Below are 16,955 nucleotides of genomic sequence, written 5' to 3' on the forward strand. Positions count from 1 at the left end.
ACCCCCGGGATGTACTTTCTGTTGAGCTGCGCTCTCCCTCGAAGCCCCTCTGCCCCAAGCTTGCTGAGGTGCCAAAGGTCAAGGACATGGACCACCGACACCCTGGACTCTCACAAGGATGAGGGTGCGGGATGGACTCTCACAAGGCTTGCGTTTATGTAAACAGAGAGATTCGACTGCCGTTCAGCTGAGCTTCGGCGGGTTCCTTTGTCGGCCCTGGTGCCAAGCTGGGTGTGTGTGAGTTGATTTAGAGGTTCCTTCTCCAAAGAGCTCCGGCTGGTGTGGCCTCACAGGGCCTCCGAGGGGTCGGCAGTGGCCAGGCCTCCTCCACTCCTTCTGGGTCTCCTGCATGTTCAGTCCAGCTCTGGTCCTCTGTCTCAGATACTGCAGAGTCAAGGTTTGTGAGGTTTTGACATTTCCAGGTCACTTGTCCAGTGACTATGAGTATACACGCCTAGTTAGTTTTCTACTCTTTGTTGAATTCTTATGTCCCAGAAACTAGGCTTGTAGCATCATATGGGACCCCTTGATTGAACTTCCTCAAACCTGTGAAGTAGGTTCTGCCCCATCCCCATTTTTGAGATGGGAACATGGAGGCTTAAGGAGGATAACCCCCTGGCCACACAGCATCTGCTCTGTGAAAGGAGAGCTCAGACCTTCTGCCTCTCTGGTGTGCAAACCAGACTGATTCACTTATCTGTTTTTATTTCCCTCTGGCCTTCATGTATTTTTTTAGTTTCGATGCCATGACCCCACTGAAAATAGACAAAGAGAATGAAAATAAGTGTATGTGATTAAAAATATCAGGGAGAGAGAGGACTTTGCTGAAAATTCACTTCAGGTGGCCAGATATCATGGGCGCCTCACGGGCTTAGCATCTCCTAGTTTGAACTTTTTCAGGAGAGGTAAAGCATAATTATTTGCAAAAATTAGTAAAGTGGCAGATTGTCATGTTTCTCGAGTCCCTGTCCCAGTTAATTGAGACATCTGAAGACCACACAGGGAGCAGCCAAAGGGGTCACCCCGGAAATCTGACTCCCCAGGCTGGCACAGCGCACGCGGGCCGGGCTGGGTTTGGTAGGAGGGAGCCAAGTGTGTCCCGAGTTCCTGGTGCCAGCTGGTTAACGGAGCAGCATCAGTGTGGGTCTCCGAGGACGGGACTGGGGGCCCAGCCCCCCGCAGAAGGAAGTCTGCTCCCCACGCTGGGGGTGGAGGTGGGGCCGGGAGCAGTGGCAGATGACATGTGGCCGTCCCCACCCAGGGAGGTGCCGCCTGCCAGTTCTCGGGTGAAGCGCTAAAGGGGAGCTTGCCAGAAAACCAAACGAGATTTTCGAAGAAGTGCTTTCAAACTCGATAATGAATTTCCACTAAATTAAATGTTTGCTCCTTGTGGTTAAAAAAAACCTAATGGACATATTACCACAATTAGTTCGTGCCTGCCACTTGGAAACCAGAATTAATGGCTCCAAAGTGTCTCTGCTCAGAGAATTTACAGAGAGCCCGGATGGGTAAAACATATCTGTTTTTCTTTATTAAACACAACCCCCAGATAACCCAATAACTCACGAGCTCCCCACTGCAGCGACATTGACTCCTTTTTGCCTTGAAATGTAAACAGCTCGTAAGATGATCAGCTCTTTGAGAACATGTAAGAGGTGGTCAAATTTAAGCCTAACATCAGAATGGTGGGGGTGTGCGGAGGTTGAAATGGATATCTGAAGTGGAGCTATGGGTGTGCTCTCAGTGACCCTGTAGAACAGAAAAGCTCAAATGGGGTAATTCACTTTGGGGAGGGGCTGGTCCTCCAAGGGCTGGGAAAGATGGCCAGGCTCACTCTGCCTGGCTTTATTAACTCATCCTTAATTAGCCCGTAGCTTCGATACAATTTAGCTCGTGCCATATGGGCTAATATAGTGCCGAATGGCACCCCCCGTGCAGGTGACAGTCTGTCACACTGAAGGCGGGTCGGCAGAAACCCACACCAGCAAGTCCTTAACGGCCACGGCGCCGATTACCCTGCCAAAGTTGCGGTTGTGTAAGCACTTCCATTGGAAACTCTTATTTTCAAAGATTTTATAAATTAGTCATTTAAAAAAAAACCCCAAATCACTCTGGGCTGGAATGAAACCCAGCCAATCAGCTTGCCACCAGGAAGGTTTATGGTCAACGGCACTCGGAACAAACATGTGGCCATCCACCCAAGTTTGGGCGGCTCACTCCCTTTGCTCGGATCCCCCGAATAAGACACAAGTGCAGTTTTACGCTGAGTGACAGGTTAGAGGTCCGAGGTCGGGGGAGAAGGAAGTGTTCTCTAGGATTAGACTTGCCTGGCCACGCAGGCATCACTGATTGTTCCTGGCGCTCCTCAGTCTGTGTTGCATGTCTGTGCCTACTGGAGGAGGGGGTCCCCTGCAACGACTGGGAGTGGACACGTCTTTCACCCCAGGAAGGGGCACTCTGGGCCCATTCCAGGAGGGAGGTTTCAGAGGGAGGAGGGACTTACTCAAACATCTGTGAGTTTTCTCTTGGGCATGAAATCTGAGAGCAAACTTGCAGGGAGGGACCTGATGGTATCTGCATTTTTTCATTCAGGGACCCCAATTGTGGAATTGTTGAGATTCTTTTTTTAAAAATTATTTCATCATTATTATACTTCTTGTTATTTTATTATTATTTTTATTGGAGTTAAAAGGATCTTGATGCTGGGAAAGACTGAGGGCAGGAGAAGAGGGTGACAGAGGATGAGTTGGTTGGATGGCGTCACTGACTCAATGGACATGAGTGTGAGCAAACTGCAGGAGATGGTGAAGGACAGGGAAGCCTGGCCTGCTGCCGTCCATGGGGTCACAAAGAGGGGGACATGACTTAACAACTGAACAACAACATATTTGCTTTCCAATGCTGCGTTAGTTTCTGCCGCAGAGAAAGTGAATCAACCGTACACATACACACACCCTCCTTCCTTGTTGATTCTTGCATATGCTGTGTCCGGCTCTGGACCAGTTGACCATGGCTTGGCCACCCTGCCTGAGCCTCGGTTCCCACGGCCCTGATGTCTTGGACCCTCATGGTCCCCGTGACGGCCACACGCTATACTTGAGAGGCTACGTTGGAACAAGGCCCTTCAGGGGGTCAGATCCATTCAAAGCCACCCTGTCTCTAAGTAGCCTTGTCTTTGGTTTTCGCAGGATAGTTCACTTCCTTTTACCAAGGCTGACATCCCTTCCTTCAGGATTTGGATTCTGCTTCTTTCTTCTCTGTCAGCGCTTTGCAGGTGCCCCAGGAGAACCCGAAGCCCTGATGTCTGGCTGCTGAGCGGTTCCACATGGCCCCTCCAAATGCAAGAAGGGTGGAAAGAGCCACAGAGCAGGCCTGGGGGCCGGGGAGCAGACCGAAAGTCTTGAGAGGCTTGTTCTAATCGGTTGCCCCCAACATCTAAGCGGTTGGAGTTGGAGCAATTTTGAGCTTGGATGACTTACATAATCACATCTCTGTGCTTTTTCCTTGAGGAATGGACAGGATCTATCTGAACTTTGGCAGTACGCTCTCCACCACACAACGGAGCCGGAGGTCTCACCTGGGAGCTGTGACTGTCGTCTGTAAGGGAACAGTAAGGAAACAGCAGTTTCATGGGGTTTGGACATTTTCATTCAGCTCGCGCATGCTCCGTCCCCTAGGAAGGAAGAAGAAGGCATGGGAGAGAGGCTGAAGCGTCTGTCCTCTAAGCATCGAACTTGCTGATGGGTGCCGAATCTTAAGGAAGGAAATCGCAGGCTGGAGTCAGCCCTCCGACTGCGTTTTTCCCTTCCTAAGAGTCTGGGTGGGAAATGAGAATGTTTTGGGCTGTGGGGACACCCTAATCCTGGGTGGCTTTTGATGCAAAGGTGACTGTGCCTCTGCCCCCCTGTCCTGCTTCCCCTTCGAGGGTCTGCATGTGGGCTGTGCTGGGGAGAAGGGGTCCCCTCCGGGGCTGGTCAGCCTTGCTCTGCCTAGGGACGTATATCTAGCCGCTTTTAATAATGTCTAAGTCATGACATAGCGCTGGATGGGAAAATACCATTTCTTTATTAAAACTGCTTTATTAAGTCTGTTTTTCACCAAGGGATGGTGGTGCAGTGTGTGTGTGTGTGCTTCCTCGATGGCTAAAGGCGAGACTGTCTGCAAGTTTTGCAGACTTTTCTTTTGAAAGGCAGCTCCACTGATTCGCATCCTGGACTGGAACGGCTTGTGCTGCGCAGACAGGCGCGCAATTTCCCCACCTCTCATTGGCCATTTATGGGGCTCCGCGGTTTTCAGATGGTGCGAGGCGAGAGGATGCCAAATGTCTTGCCAGTTCATAACCAGCAGCAGACAGGGCTCGTTTCAAAATGCCACTGCTCAGAGCATCTGTCGTTATTAAGGAAGACGCTCCAGTGCTGCAGAGGATTTTGCTTTTCAATTTTGCTTTCCCCGTCACTTACCGGGCTAGAATAATATGCAGTTTGTGGACGAAACAAACGTGTTGGGGCCACAGTGCCAACGGCTGCATTTTTGTGTTCCCTTTATTACTGACTGTAAAATAAACTTTGGCCTTTTTAATAAATATAATAAAAACGCTCTGTGAATCAGGAGAGGGTGACCCATTAAGTCCATTTAACATCATCATAATGAAAAATGCAACCCCATCACACATTCAGGACCAAGGTTCATAAAGACCACATCACCAGGCTGAGAAATTGCCCTGCTACCTGACGGCCCCGTGCTAGGAGGGGACCAAAACAGGCCTCCACACGGGTGTGCGTACGCACAGACACACAGACACAGACACACACACACACACATAGGCACACACATGGCCCTCTGCTGCCCCGGGGTCTCTGGAACCCCCTGGCTAATTCGATAGCATCTCCAAAGGAATGCTTTTAGCTGCCTCACACTTCTCTCTCAAGGAGAATTTGAATAATAACGAAACACAGGCAGAGGCTGCCCCAGACAAGATGGTTTCATTTCGGTGAAAGAGTCGCAAGAGAGGGAACCTCGGGGCGGGGGCCATCTGGGGAGTGTCGGCCAGGCAGGAGGCTGTCTCCCTGCGCCTTAAGCTTGTGGCCGCTTTTGATATTTGGAAATGATGCAAACCAGAGGGCCTGGAGTGCGGTGAGCTGGGAGATCGACCTTGGAAGAGGGACTGGCATGCCTCCGTTCCAACCTTCGGGCTCTGCCTTCGGAATCTGTGTCTCCACGTCTTCCAGGGGCTTCCTGTGTTGTCTGCCTCCAGCACGAGGCCTGGGTTGCCTCTGCCGGGGGAGATGCCGGCTCAGATTAACCGGGTGCCAGAGTGTCCCGCTGTGCCACCCCCATCAGTTTAAGATACAGGTTTGAGTCAAGGAGGATCAGCCCGTCAGCACGTCAGGAGCTGCTCCAGAGACGCTGAGCTCGTGGTGGTGGGGGTGGGGGTGGGGGGTTTGTCTGGCATTTGGAATCTGTGCAGGAATGATCCAGAATACTGACCAAGGAAAGAAATAACTAGAACCCACATCATCAAATTTTACACTTTATTTTCAAGGGCTTTCTCTGCACAGTCGCTTTCACTGAGGTTTCATTTAAGCATTGAATGAAAATTTGTTATTTCTCCAATGGTCACTTGACCAGGAAAAATACTGTAAAAAGAGGGCGGGGGGTAACAGTGATGGATAGTTTTCTCTGCCATGGGAAAGGGAAGTGAAGGATGGTTGCTGGACACGCAGACCAGGGTCCACTTGGAAGACACAACTTTGTCCTTTGATTCTCATGAAAATGACAAAAGTCACTGAGCAACAGGCTGTCTCCAAGTGCTGTTGCCGGAGTCCCTGGTCTCTAGATGACAGGGACAAGCTCTTTCTTGAAGTTTCTCTGGCTTCAACACAACCTGTCTCCTCTGTCTTTCGTCTTCCTTCATTCTCTTTGGGTTTCTCAGCCAACCAGAGGGCCGACCCCCAGTGTATGCCCATCCTGCCTGTGGTCATCTCTCCTCCCACTGCCCCCAGTGACCAGGGCACCGCCCCTACCCCATCTGCACCCATCCAGAGTGGATTCAGGAAGCCAGGGGTCTCCTCTCCCTGGCTGAACTAAGAAACTTTAAGGGACATCACAGGGAAGCTGAAGGATGTGCCTGATACAGTGTTGGTTTTAAGTGAAGGTTCAAAGACCACCGAAGTGTGCACAGCGTGGTGTCCTCATCCTAGAAGGGCCAGTGGCCTAAGACACCTGAGTCAACTCTGAGCATCACCCAGTGATTCACTCACTGTTTGGTTGACCTACCGTGGGCCCCAGCCTTCTCTTGAGAGACCCTTTAAACTGATTTGTGCCCTGGAACCTGTCCGAGTCCTCAGTGTTATGAACCCAGAGGCGTGTCTGCGGCTGCAGAAGCAGCGCGCCCCCTGCCGTAGACCCTGCAGGGCGGGCTGTACCACCGCCAGGCAGTTGCCTGAACTGCGTAGACGCAAACTGTGGCTTCCTCACGTCAGAATTCAGTTCAGTACCCAGGGTGTGCACGCTGCGGCCCTGTGCTACCCGCCTGCACTCACTCGTGTCCCTGTTTTAGCCTCGTTGATCTATTCACTGACCCTCACGGTCCCTCCTGTCTGCTACACCCTTGCATGCATCTTTTTCTAATTGGCGAAAAAGCGCTTTACAATGTTGTGTGGGTTTCTGCCATACAGTGCCAATCGTCATAAATAGATACATATCCCCTCCCTCTTGAGCCTCCGTCCCTCCCTCCCATCCCACCCCTGTAGGTCATCACCGAGTGCCAGGTTCTGCTCCCGGTGTTATTTAGCAACTTCCCACTCACAGGCTTCCCAGGCGGCGCTAGTGGTAAAGAACCTGCCTGCCAATGCAGGAGACAAAAGAAACACAGGTTCAATCCCTGGGTCAGGAAGATGCCCCTGGAGGAAGGCATGGCAACCCATTTCAGCATTTTTGCCTGGGAAATCCCATGGACTGAGGAGCCGGGTGGGCTACAGTCCATGGGGTCATACAGAGTCCGACATGCTGGAAGTGATTTAGCATGCACACACTATTTTACATGCCGTAGTGTATATATATCAATGCTACATTCTCAACTCATCCCACCCTCTCCTTCCTCCACTGTGTCTGCAAGTCCGTTCTCTGCTAGGTTCGTCAGTTCCATCTTTCTAGACTCCATGTATGTATTAATATATGATACTTGTCTTTCTCTTTCTGACTTACTTCCCTCCGTATAAGAGGCTTTTAGGCACCTTGCAGTCTTATACAGGGGGTCTTTATCCTCAAAACCCCTCCCGCACACCCAGCATTAGTGCTTCACTTAGGTGTTGATCATCCCAGAGACTTCCCAGCTACTTAAGTCCAGCTGGGGTGCTTCCTGGAACACCTCCTACCTTGCACTTCCCCATCACCACCCCTAGAACCCTGGGGCTGTAACTTCCTCTTTGCTTGCTGGCCAGCCTCTCAGCGAACTTCACACAGTAGGGCAGCATCTGCCTCGGGCATCTTCCTAACCACCAGTGCCCCGCAGGCTCCTGGCGCTCCATAAATAGTCCCTCAAAGAGAAAGCAGATGGAGACCTTTTGCTGGAGGCTTTTCCCATTATTACCCCAGGCCACCACCCTCACCTGGTCCTCCAAGAACCCATTAGGCTTCATCGGTCCCCTTGTGTAATTCTCAATAGCATCCTTGTACCATAACGTTCCTAGCAATGCCTCTGCCGTTGTATTATTCACAAAAACCCTTCCAAAGCAGCCTGCTGTCCAGCCTTCCACGAGCTTCTCCAGGTGTTGGGAATCAAGTCAGGACAGGCTTCATACCAGAGAGGGCACCTGCTTCGTGAGGCAGCTTATGGCCCACGAGGGCCTGCAGCCTACTGGGATTGTTGTTCTTCACTTGCTAAGGTCATGTCTGACTAATTGCGACCCCACAGACTGCAGCACGCCAGCTTTCCCTGTCCTTCACTATCTCCCAGAGTTTGCTCGAACTCATGTCCATTTATTCAATGATGCCATCCAACCATCTTATCCTCTGTTGCCCCTTTCTCCTCCTGCCCTCAATCTTTCCAAGCATCAGGGTCTTTTCCAAAGAGTTGGCTCTTCACATCAGGTGACCCAAGTATTGGTGCTTCAGGTTCAACATCAGTCCTTCCAATGAACACCCAGGACTGATCTCCTTTGGGATGGACTGGTTGGATCTCCTTGCAGTCCAAGGGACTCTCAAGAGTCTTCTCCAACACCACAGTTCAAAAGCATCCATTCTTTGGCACTCAGCTTTCTTTATGGTCCAGATCTCACATCTGTACATGGCTACTGGAAAAACCATAACTTTGACTAAAAGGACTGGTACATTGTCTGTAATGGTTTGCATTCAGGAAAATATGGGGGTGAGGGAGGGGGCAAGAGGTTCCAAGAGGTGAATTAGAATAGGAAAAAAGAATAAGTAACCGTGTCAAAGAATGCATGCAGGAAGGCATGGAAGTAGGGAGGGGTGAATGAAGGGGATGAGGACAGGTTCCCAGCACCTCCTGTCCACCCCCCCACCCGAGGACTCTCATGGACGCACAGGGTCACCTCACTGCTTCCTCTTCTCACTGCTAATTGAGGACGATGACACATTGTCCTAATGGAAAGAAAACTGACGAACTGTCCAACTCGAGTTCCTTTCTATTCCTTCAGAGTAGAAGTGACACTTCCATTTCAAATGATGTTAAATGATTATTTCAACTGCCCACCCCAAAGAACATACATTTTGTTTTTCCAAAAGCTATTTCCAGAAGGAACACTGGGTCCCTTTTTCTGTCTGACCCTCTGGTTCATTCCCTCCCAGACACACCCTGTCTGTCTCCCTCCTCCCCACACCAGGTCACCTGCAGACTTGGAACGAGACCCCCAGAGCTGGCCGGGGACAGCTCCCAGCCAGGGTCTCACGGCCAGAGTGGGGTCACAAAGCCCTAAGCACAGTCCCTGGCTTTTCGCTTTTTCATCTGAAGTGAAAAATGTAGCTGCTTGCAGTTTGGGGCTCCTGTTTGAGTTTTATGTTTTGAGTTTGTTACTTCGGGACTAAGATTTTGTAAAAATGCCTGGCTTGGAACAGCCTGGGGGTGACTGCCTGGGGGGGGGGTGTCCCCTTGTCTCAGTCAGAGAGCTCGGACCAAGCCGTGTGACGTGCTTGTGACTCCTACACGTGTGCAAACACCTGCCTCTCACCGCCTGTCACTCTGTGAGCGCTGTGCTCCTCTGTGTCAGCTGGGAGGGAGCAGGGGCCCTGCTTGAGGAAGGGGGCTGGAGGGGAGGGGGGTGTCAGTGTATGAGAAGAGGTGTCTGACTCCTGCCTATCCCAGGACTCCCCTGATCCGGGGGCCTTGAGCTGGGAGCGGTAGACCTCCCAGGCTGTGGCTCCAGCCAGCCGCCTCCAAGGAAACTGGGTGGTCTTCGTTCCCCGGGGCCAGAGAACAGGGTCTCCCCTGTGGAAAACACCGCCTTCTAGGTTCCTTCCTTAGATGCAGCAAAGCCCGGCCCAGGGAGACGTGGCTCCCGGTGGTTGGAGGAACCAGAGAGGCGGTTGATGGGAAGCGGGGAATCCCAGGAGAAGCATCTCTCACACGAAGCTGCAGAATCTGGGCTGTGTGGGAGCTCGTGCCCAGGTGCAGGCCTTGTGCCCTGTGCCTAGTCGCTTAGCTGTGTCCGGCTCTCTGGGACCCCAGGGACTGTAGCCCACCAGGCTCCTCTGTCCACGCAGGTCTTAGGGCTCCAGAAGTTTCCTGTGTCAGAGTACGTGAGTAGGGCACTCACTAAACCATGGCTTAAAACCAGTAAGACAACTCGCTTTGAAAGTGGAAGGAGAGACAAACCCAGGCAAACAGAGCTCAGAAAGGAAACTGGAAGAAAGATGAAGACTGATTCTTCTGCACGGTTTTAAAGCCCTCCAAGATGAGCCTCAGGGCATGAGAAGCCACTGAGATCCACAGTCCTCCTATTTGCCACGGGAGCGACCACAGGGCCTGCAAGCCCTCGTGTAGCCCTTCTAGACAAAGAGGCCTCCAGTCACCAAGCTCTTCCGCGCCGTCTCCTCCCCGCTTAGATTCTCTCCTGCCCGTCACACTGGTCCTTGTTGAGCCGGTGACACTAGGGGGTCTGGGTTCAAATCCTGTCCTTTCATTCAGCCACACACCAAACACCTACTGAGATCTTGGATGTGTCGAGTACAGAACTAGCTGGGGGCACTGGGCCAGTGGCCAGGCTTTCCTATGCCTCTGCTTTCTTACAAGTAAAGGATAAAAATAAAAGCATCTTAGAGTAAGCGAGAGGATCACACATGACAATGAACATAAAGCGCAGGGCATAGTACTTGACACAAAGGAAGAGACAGATAAAAACACTAACGCTCATTATAGAGGGGTTGACTGTCTGAGCTAAATTTTGAAGGTCAGGTAGACTTGGGCGCTGAGGTGGGAGGAACAGTGCTGGAGGCGACACTTAATGGCCCTCCAATTGTGGGCAGGGTGTCACCCATCTCCTTGACCAAAAGTGAAGCTTTTTGAAGACATGTAACAGTTCACATGTCTTCTGAGGATCTTCTGAGCAGCGTTGTTAAATGCGTGCTCTTTTTTCTGCTGGACCAATGGTCAGAGTGGAATGGTGGCCCCACTCTCCCCAATAAAAAGCATTCAGTAAGATCCAGTAGGGAGTCTCTGTGCCACCGAGAAGAGTGACCCCATGGAAACTAAATCCATGATGAGAATGCCTATTGGTGCCATTATTACTATTATGTCGGTGTGAGTGCATGTTCAGTCATACACTATGGACTGTAGAAGTCTTGTGACCCTGTGGACTGTAGCCCGCCAAGCTCCTCCGTCCATGGGATTCTCCAGACAAGAATACTGGAGCGGGTTGCTATTTCCTCCTCCACAGCATCTTCCTGACCCAGGGATCTAACCAGAGTCTCCTGCATTGGTAGGTGGATTCTTTACCACGGGCCCACCTGTTAGTTAGTTAGTTAGATAATTAAAGGGCCCGCATTTAATTATCTCCTATGCTCAACATCTCTCAGCTTGTCCAACACCTTTCTCATAAGTAGGAGAAAATGCTCAGGTAGGTGGGGGTACTCACCCAAGCTGGATTCACAGGGGTCTCCAACCCACCATGCTGTCTTTGGGTCCATCTGGCCAACTGGAGTGTGACCAGCCGGACACAGCATCATGTAGCCTGTGCATCTTGAGACCATTCTTGTCATGTCCTGGAGTCAGAAAAAAAGGGGAAAAAATGGAGTTTAAAAAGGAAAAGAAAAACATACAAACATTTCCACTATTAGGAAATCGAAATGTATGAAAAAATGGTCTTAGAGATCACCTACGGGTCTGTGAAATACTTTCTTTTCTGCTCTTGTTTTCTTTTTCTCAGAATGTTCTATCACAGTGGAAGAAAATAACAGGTCACCTCTATGCCTTTGGCTACTGGAAACTTTCCAAGGTGAACTAAAAATAAATGATGGATGAGAATGTGTTCTTCTGATACCAGTGAGAGAATTGGGTTGGGTCAGAATGGCCCAGTTCCCTTTGAAGGAAAAAGGCAGGCTAAGTGGAGAGGGTGACGGTGGGTGGTCAGGGAGACCAGGCTCTGGTTTTGTCTCCATCAGTCATGAGTCAGGGCCTGCAGGCTCTTTATTCTCACTGGTAAGTTGAGGGGGCTGGGCCAACGCCTGAATGCTAAGAGCTTTCCTCTCTCTGAAGCGCTTCCCCTTTCCTGTAGCTAGGGACTGGCAGCTCTCAGGACCCTGCCTCCTGGGCACCTGATATCAGAGCCAAAAACACAGCCACTAGCAACTTCGTTGTTGTTGTTCAGTCGCTAAGTCGTGTCTGACTAATTGCAGCCCCAAGCACCGCAGCATGCCAGGCTTCCTTGTCCTTCACTACCTCCTAGAGCCTCCTCAAACTCATGTCCGTTGAGTCAGTGATGCCATCCAACCATCTCATCCTCTGTCGTCCCCTTCTCCTCCTGCCTTCAATCTTTCCCAGCATCAGGGTCTTTTCCAATGAGTCGGCTGTTCGCATCAGGTGGCCAAAGTATTGGAGTTTCAGCTTCAGCATCAGTCCTTCCAATGAATATTCAGGGTTGATTTCCTTTAGGATGGACCTGCTGGATCTCCTTGCTGTCCAAGGTACTCTCAAGAGTCTTCTCCAACACCACAGTTCAAAAGCATCAATTCTTCTGTGCTTAGCCTTCTTAATGGTCCAATTCTCACATCTGTACATGACTACAGGAAAAAACCAAAGCTTTGACTAAATGGAGCTTTGTCAGTAACTTAATAGCACACAGTCCCCAGGTGTGGGACCAGTAATGACAGTCAGGAGAAGAGACAGAAGAAGATCTGGAGATGGTCCCGCACCTGCAGGGCTCCGACTGTACCAAAGTGGGGTGATGCTCCCGCCAAGGAGGGGAGGGGAATTCTCCTGGCAACTAACTTTTAACAAACTGCTTCCAAAGCTGCTTTAAATCATTTACCTGCTTCAATATCCCAACTGCCTGTGTATTTTTCATCTGTTCCCATCCCTACAGGCTATCTCCCCAATTCAGTAAATCCAATTTGTCATCACTCAAATATGTTTTCAGACTCTGAACAACCATTTTTTATACAAATCCAACGGGATTAACCTCCATCAATTGTTTAACTGCAATCAAGACATGTTCATAAACAATGTAAATATATTTACTATATTCCTTTACAAGACCAGTGAGTGTACAACCGGCCAAGGAAGCAAGATCAGAGGGAACGCTTCCCGATGCTTTATGGGACTATTCATGAGTATGGATTGCTATGTCTCTTTAATTTTACCTTGGCTGGAGGGAGCCTTATTTTCTTAGGGATTTAGGTTAGCTCCCAGATGTAAAAATCAGGATCAATCTTCTTTTCGGGTTAAAAAAATCACTCTCACATTCATTCTTGCCATTTTTCCTCAAGGCCCTCATTTCCCGCTCCCTCGCTAAAAATCACCACCAGTAGTTGGTGGAATTTGTTTGCTAATTCCCCAGGTTCTCAAAGGTACTTGCTGGTGACACGCAATAAACTCGACCAGCTCAAATTCCCTAAGTTATCTCGAGTCATCTCTGGATGTTTCTGGGTGGATATGAGAGTTTCTGAGCTTGCTCAAGTGCACATGTTCTGTTTTTCTTGTGAAATGAAAGCAGTGCAGCATTTTCAAGAGTTAGGTTAGTGAGACACCATCACGTGTTTCACTTCTTTCACCTATTCCTTGAGCATTTCTTGGTTATGTTTCAAGAGTGTCTCCCATTTATCAAACACTATTCTAGGCACCAGTCCATCCTAAAGGAAATCAACCCAGGGTATTCATTGGAAGGACTGATGCTGAAGCTGAAGCTCCAATAATTTGGCCACCTGATGCGAAGAGCCAACTCCTTGGAAAAGACCCTGATGCTGGGAAAGATTGAAGGCGGGAGGAGAAGACGGTGACAGAGGACGACATGGCTAGATCGCATCACCGACTCTGCGGCCACGGGACTGAGCAAACTCCAGGAGACAGTGAAGGACAGAAGCCTGGCACACGCAGTGCATGGGGTCGCAAAGTCAGACACAACTTAGCGACTGAAGAACCACAGCAGTTCTTGGCACTAGGGATCCAGCAGTGGACAGACAGCCGTAGCTCCTGCCCTCGTGGTGCCTGCCTTCGGGTGCCGTGGGACAGACCAGAGTAAACAGGACCAACAGGTGAAGCACGTGGCTTGCTAGAAGGGAGTGACTGTGAGTGGGAGCGTGAATAAAAAGAGGGGGTGGTGGCATCTGGGTGGGTCCCTTGCTGGTTTCCGGACACAGAACTGGGAATTGCCAGGCTGACATTTAGCTCTGGCAAAGAGCGTCAGCCCCTGGGCACCCTGCCTGCCCTCCGCTGGTCCTGACCTGTCTGCCTCCTACACCTTTTCACCTGTGCGCCCTGCACATCACTGCCCTCTCTCTCTGAGCTCGTCCTATCCCCTCACCCTCCCACCCCCCACCGCCCTGGCTCTGCCCTGCTTCCTCCTCTTTTGTTCTCTGGTCTCTGGATACACACTGAGGTTTCTTTCCTGATTGTCCTTTGCTCACTGGCCTCTTGCATTTTAGTCTCTTTTGTTTTTTGTTTTGTCCAACAAGCAGAAGGAATTCAGGCATGTCCTGAATAAACCCAACAGGGAAGTGCTACTGTACTTCTGTTATGAAAAAAAAAGTCTATTTTTTTTTTTACTGAAGCAAGGGAGTAGAAATTGGAATCAAACATTGGGGAAAAAAATCAGAAACAATTTGCTTTAGAAACACAGTTATACATTTTTATGTGAATCAGAGATTTGAACAGTTTTTGTTAAAACACATTCCCCAGAATTTGTACGAAGAGTCTCCCTTTCGGTCAAGGTCATCATGCCTTCATGTAGAGATTTTCTTGGACCGAGTGTGAAAAGGATAGAAACACTTGCTGTTTTGCAGAGAAAGGTGCATTTTTCCTCTGGAACCAATCAGCATTGTGCAATTTTTGATTGAACGTGTGTTGCTAGATTTTTGCAGACACTTTAGAGCCAGGTTGAGAAGTGTGCTTTAACGGGGAATCCATTCCTCCTCACCTGTCTTTCCGGGCCACTGTCTGGGGCGCATCTCAGTTTGCTCCGCGTTTCTCCAGCCTCGTTTCTGCCTCCCCACAATCCTTCAGTGCCGCCCCCCACCCACTTCATGCCCCATGAATCCCGGGCACTCTGCCATCCCATTACAGCCTCCTTCCGCATGCCCCCCTCCCTCTGACCTCTCAGGCAGCTCCTGGCACCCCTCCAGGACCCCCTACCTTTGGCTGTTAGAGTTTCGGAGCGCAGCAGCTGTGACCGGCTTCTCTGCTGGGCCCTGACTCTGGGCTGGATGGAAACCTCTGCCGTTCCAGCTTGCAGGGCCCGAGGGATGCCCCCGTGCGCGCGGCAGGCTGTGTAGGCTCTCGGGTCAGAGCCAGGGCTCCTGTGCCCAGCTGCCCTCCACCTGGTGAGATGTTGTCCTTAAAGGGGACACAGGGAGCCTCCTTCGATGCCCACTCACCAAAGTCACCACTGCCCCCAAAGTCTGAGCAAGTGAAGCTGAAGGTTAAGTGTATCTCCAGTTGCTTGCTTCCCTCTGATTAAATTTTCCAAAGTGTAACCTTCAAGGGACCTTGAACTCACGGCTCTGGGATGCACACTGGCCACATCCAGGCTGAGGGCCCTCATGCCCAGAGGAAGGTGAAGGAGCAATGGCCATGGCTCGCTTGCTTGCTCTGGTTGCATTTTCAGATGCAGGCACGCTCAGTCGCTAAGTCCTGTCCAACTCTACGACCCCATGGACTGCAGCCCGCCAGGCTCCTCTGTCCATGGGATTCTCCAGGCAAGAGTACTGGACGCGTGGCCATTTCCTCCTCCAGGGGATCTTCCCCACCGAGGAGGGATCGAGGGATCGAACCCACATCTCCTGTGTCTCCCGCTGTGACAGGGGGATTCCTTACCACTGAGTCACCTGGGAAACCCCTCCATTTTTAAATAGAAGAGGCTAAATCAGAAGACTGCCTGCCCTATGTAACGATCAAGTGATCACGGGGATGCGGTGAGGAAAATTAGGTGAGTGCAAAGCATCTTTACATGGAAACTGGGGGATGGCCCCACGCCCCACCCCAGTGGGTCCTGGAGGCATCGGTGGACTAGGGACCCACTGCCTCTGCAGACCCCAAGCTCAATCCTCTGGATCCTCTTGCTCCTGCGATCTAAGGACTGTTATGGGTCTTCAGACTTTTTTCCTGGTTTCCACTCTGTAATAATCCTCCTTCCATTTTTAAAAAGCTAAACCAAAAATGGAGAGGGCTGAGCAACACGACGCCCCGCGGGAGGAGGCAGGGACACAGGCTCTCTGTGTTTCCACCCATGAAGTCCTCGGACTGGTGTCAACGCCAGAAGGCCACACCCACAGCCGCACAGTCGCTCTTCTGCCTCATTTGCACTCCAGCCCGTCTGCATCCTGACCTGTGTGGAGGAATGCATCTCATGTAGAAAATGCGCGAGCAGAAAAACAGACAAACACGAGACGCCGTCAGAGAACAGATGCGCTCCTCAGCGCCACGCTCCACCCCGCGCTCACGATTCCCAGCTACGTCTGAGTAACTCCCGAGCCTCTGTTCAGGGTCTCTGCAGCCTTAGTTGCTGCCTATGTTGTGCTTCTTTCTCCTCCCCACTTAGCAAGTTAACATACACACTGAAAAAAAAAAAAAAATACTGACTTCCAGCTCCTTCAGGACACGGGGTCTGAGAAGCTTCGACTTGGGTATCAAGTCCCGCTGTAGATGTTGGAGGGCTGTCTGGGGCCTTCTCGGTGATTTTTGAGTCTAGTATCCAGCTAAGACCATTGCCAGATCATTCTTCTTCGAGCTGGAATCACCCTCCATGATAGAATCAACAAAAAGACTGCAAATAAAGACACTGCCAGTCCCTTCCAGCTACTTAATTGCTAGTTGGAGAAGTATCAACCATTTTGACTTTTGAGTTACTTACTCCTGAACTTCAGTTTATATCTTTAAGATATAAATTTGCCTAGAGATATTTTATAGAAAAATTGGGAAGATTTTTTTTCTTATTTTTATTGTAAACATCTTGTTACTTTAAATATTATTTTTGCTACGTTTTATGTAATTTTCTTATTTTGTGGCATCCTAGTGGCTTTTGCACTGGTTTCCCCCTTGAGAATATAGCATATACTTTTGTATTCAACACAGGGAAAACAGGCCACCTTTTCAGAAGTCCAAGTTACATAAAACGTCAGAAATGAATGAGCATCTTAGCATTCTGGTATCTGACCACAGATATACTCGTAGTGGGAGATAGAAGTTGAAATCGATTTCTGGAAAGACTTTTCTAAGGGCATGCTAGGGATGCTGCTTTCCACGCACAGAGCTGCAACCCACCAGGAAGTGATGAAATGGTCCAAGC

General features: G+C 50.3%; 1 long non-coding RNA gene across 1 annotated transcript; it reads right to left on the reverse strand.

The window, feature by feature from the left end:
* Positions 1-3,434: 3,434 nt before the first annotated feature.
* On the reverse strand, positions 3,435-11,350 carry LOC122708593. Its single transcript, XR_006345225.1, has 3 exons — positions 11,338-11,350; positions 11,094-11,209; positions 3,435-3,597 (listed from the first exon to the last, which is right to left on the reverse strand). It is a non-coding gene; the product is annotated as an uncharacterized LOC122708593 (long non-coding RNA).
* Between the last annotated feature and the right edge of the window lie 5,605 nt (positions 11,351-16,955).

This window comes from Cervus elaphus, chromosome 15 (genome assembly GCF_910594005.1).
Source record: "Cervus elaphus chromosome 15, mCerEla1.1, whole genome shotgun sequence".
Classification (NCBI taxonomy): domain Eukaryota; kingdom Metazoa; phylum Chordata; class Mammalia; order Artiodactyla; family Cervidae; genus Cervus; species Cervus elaphus.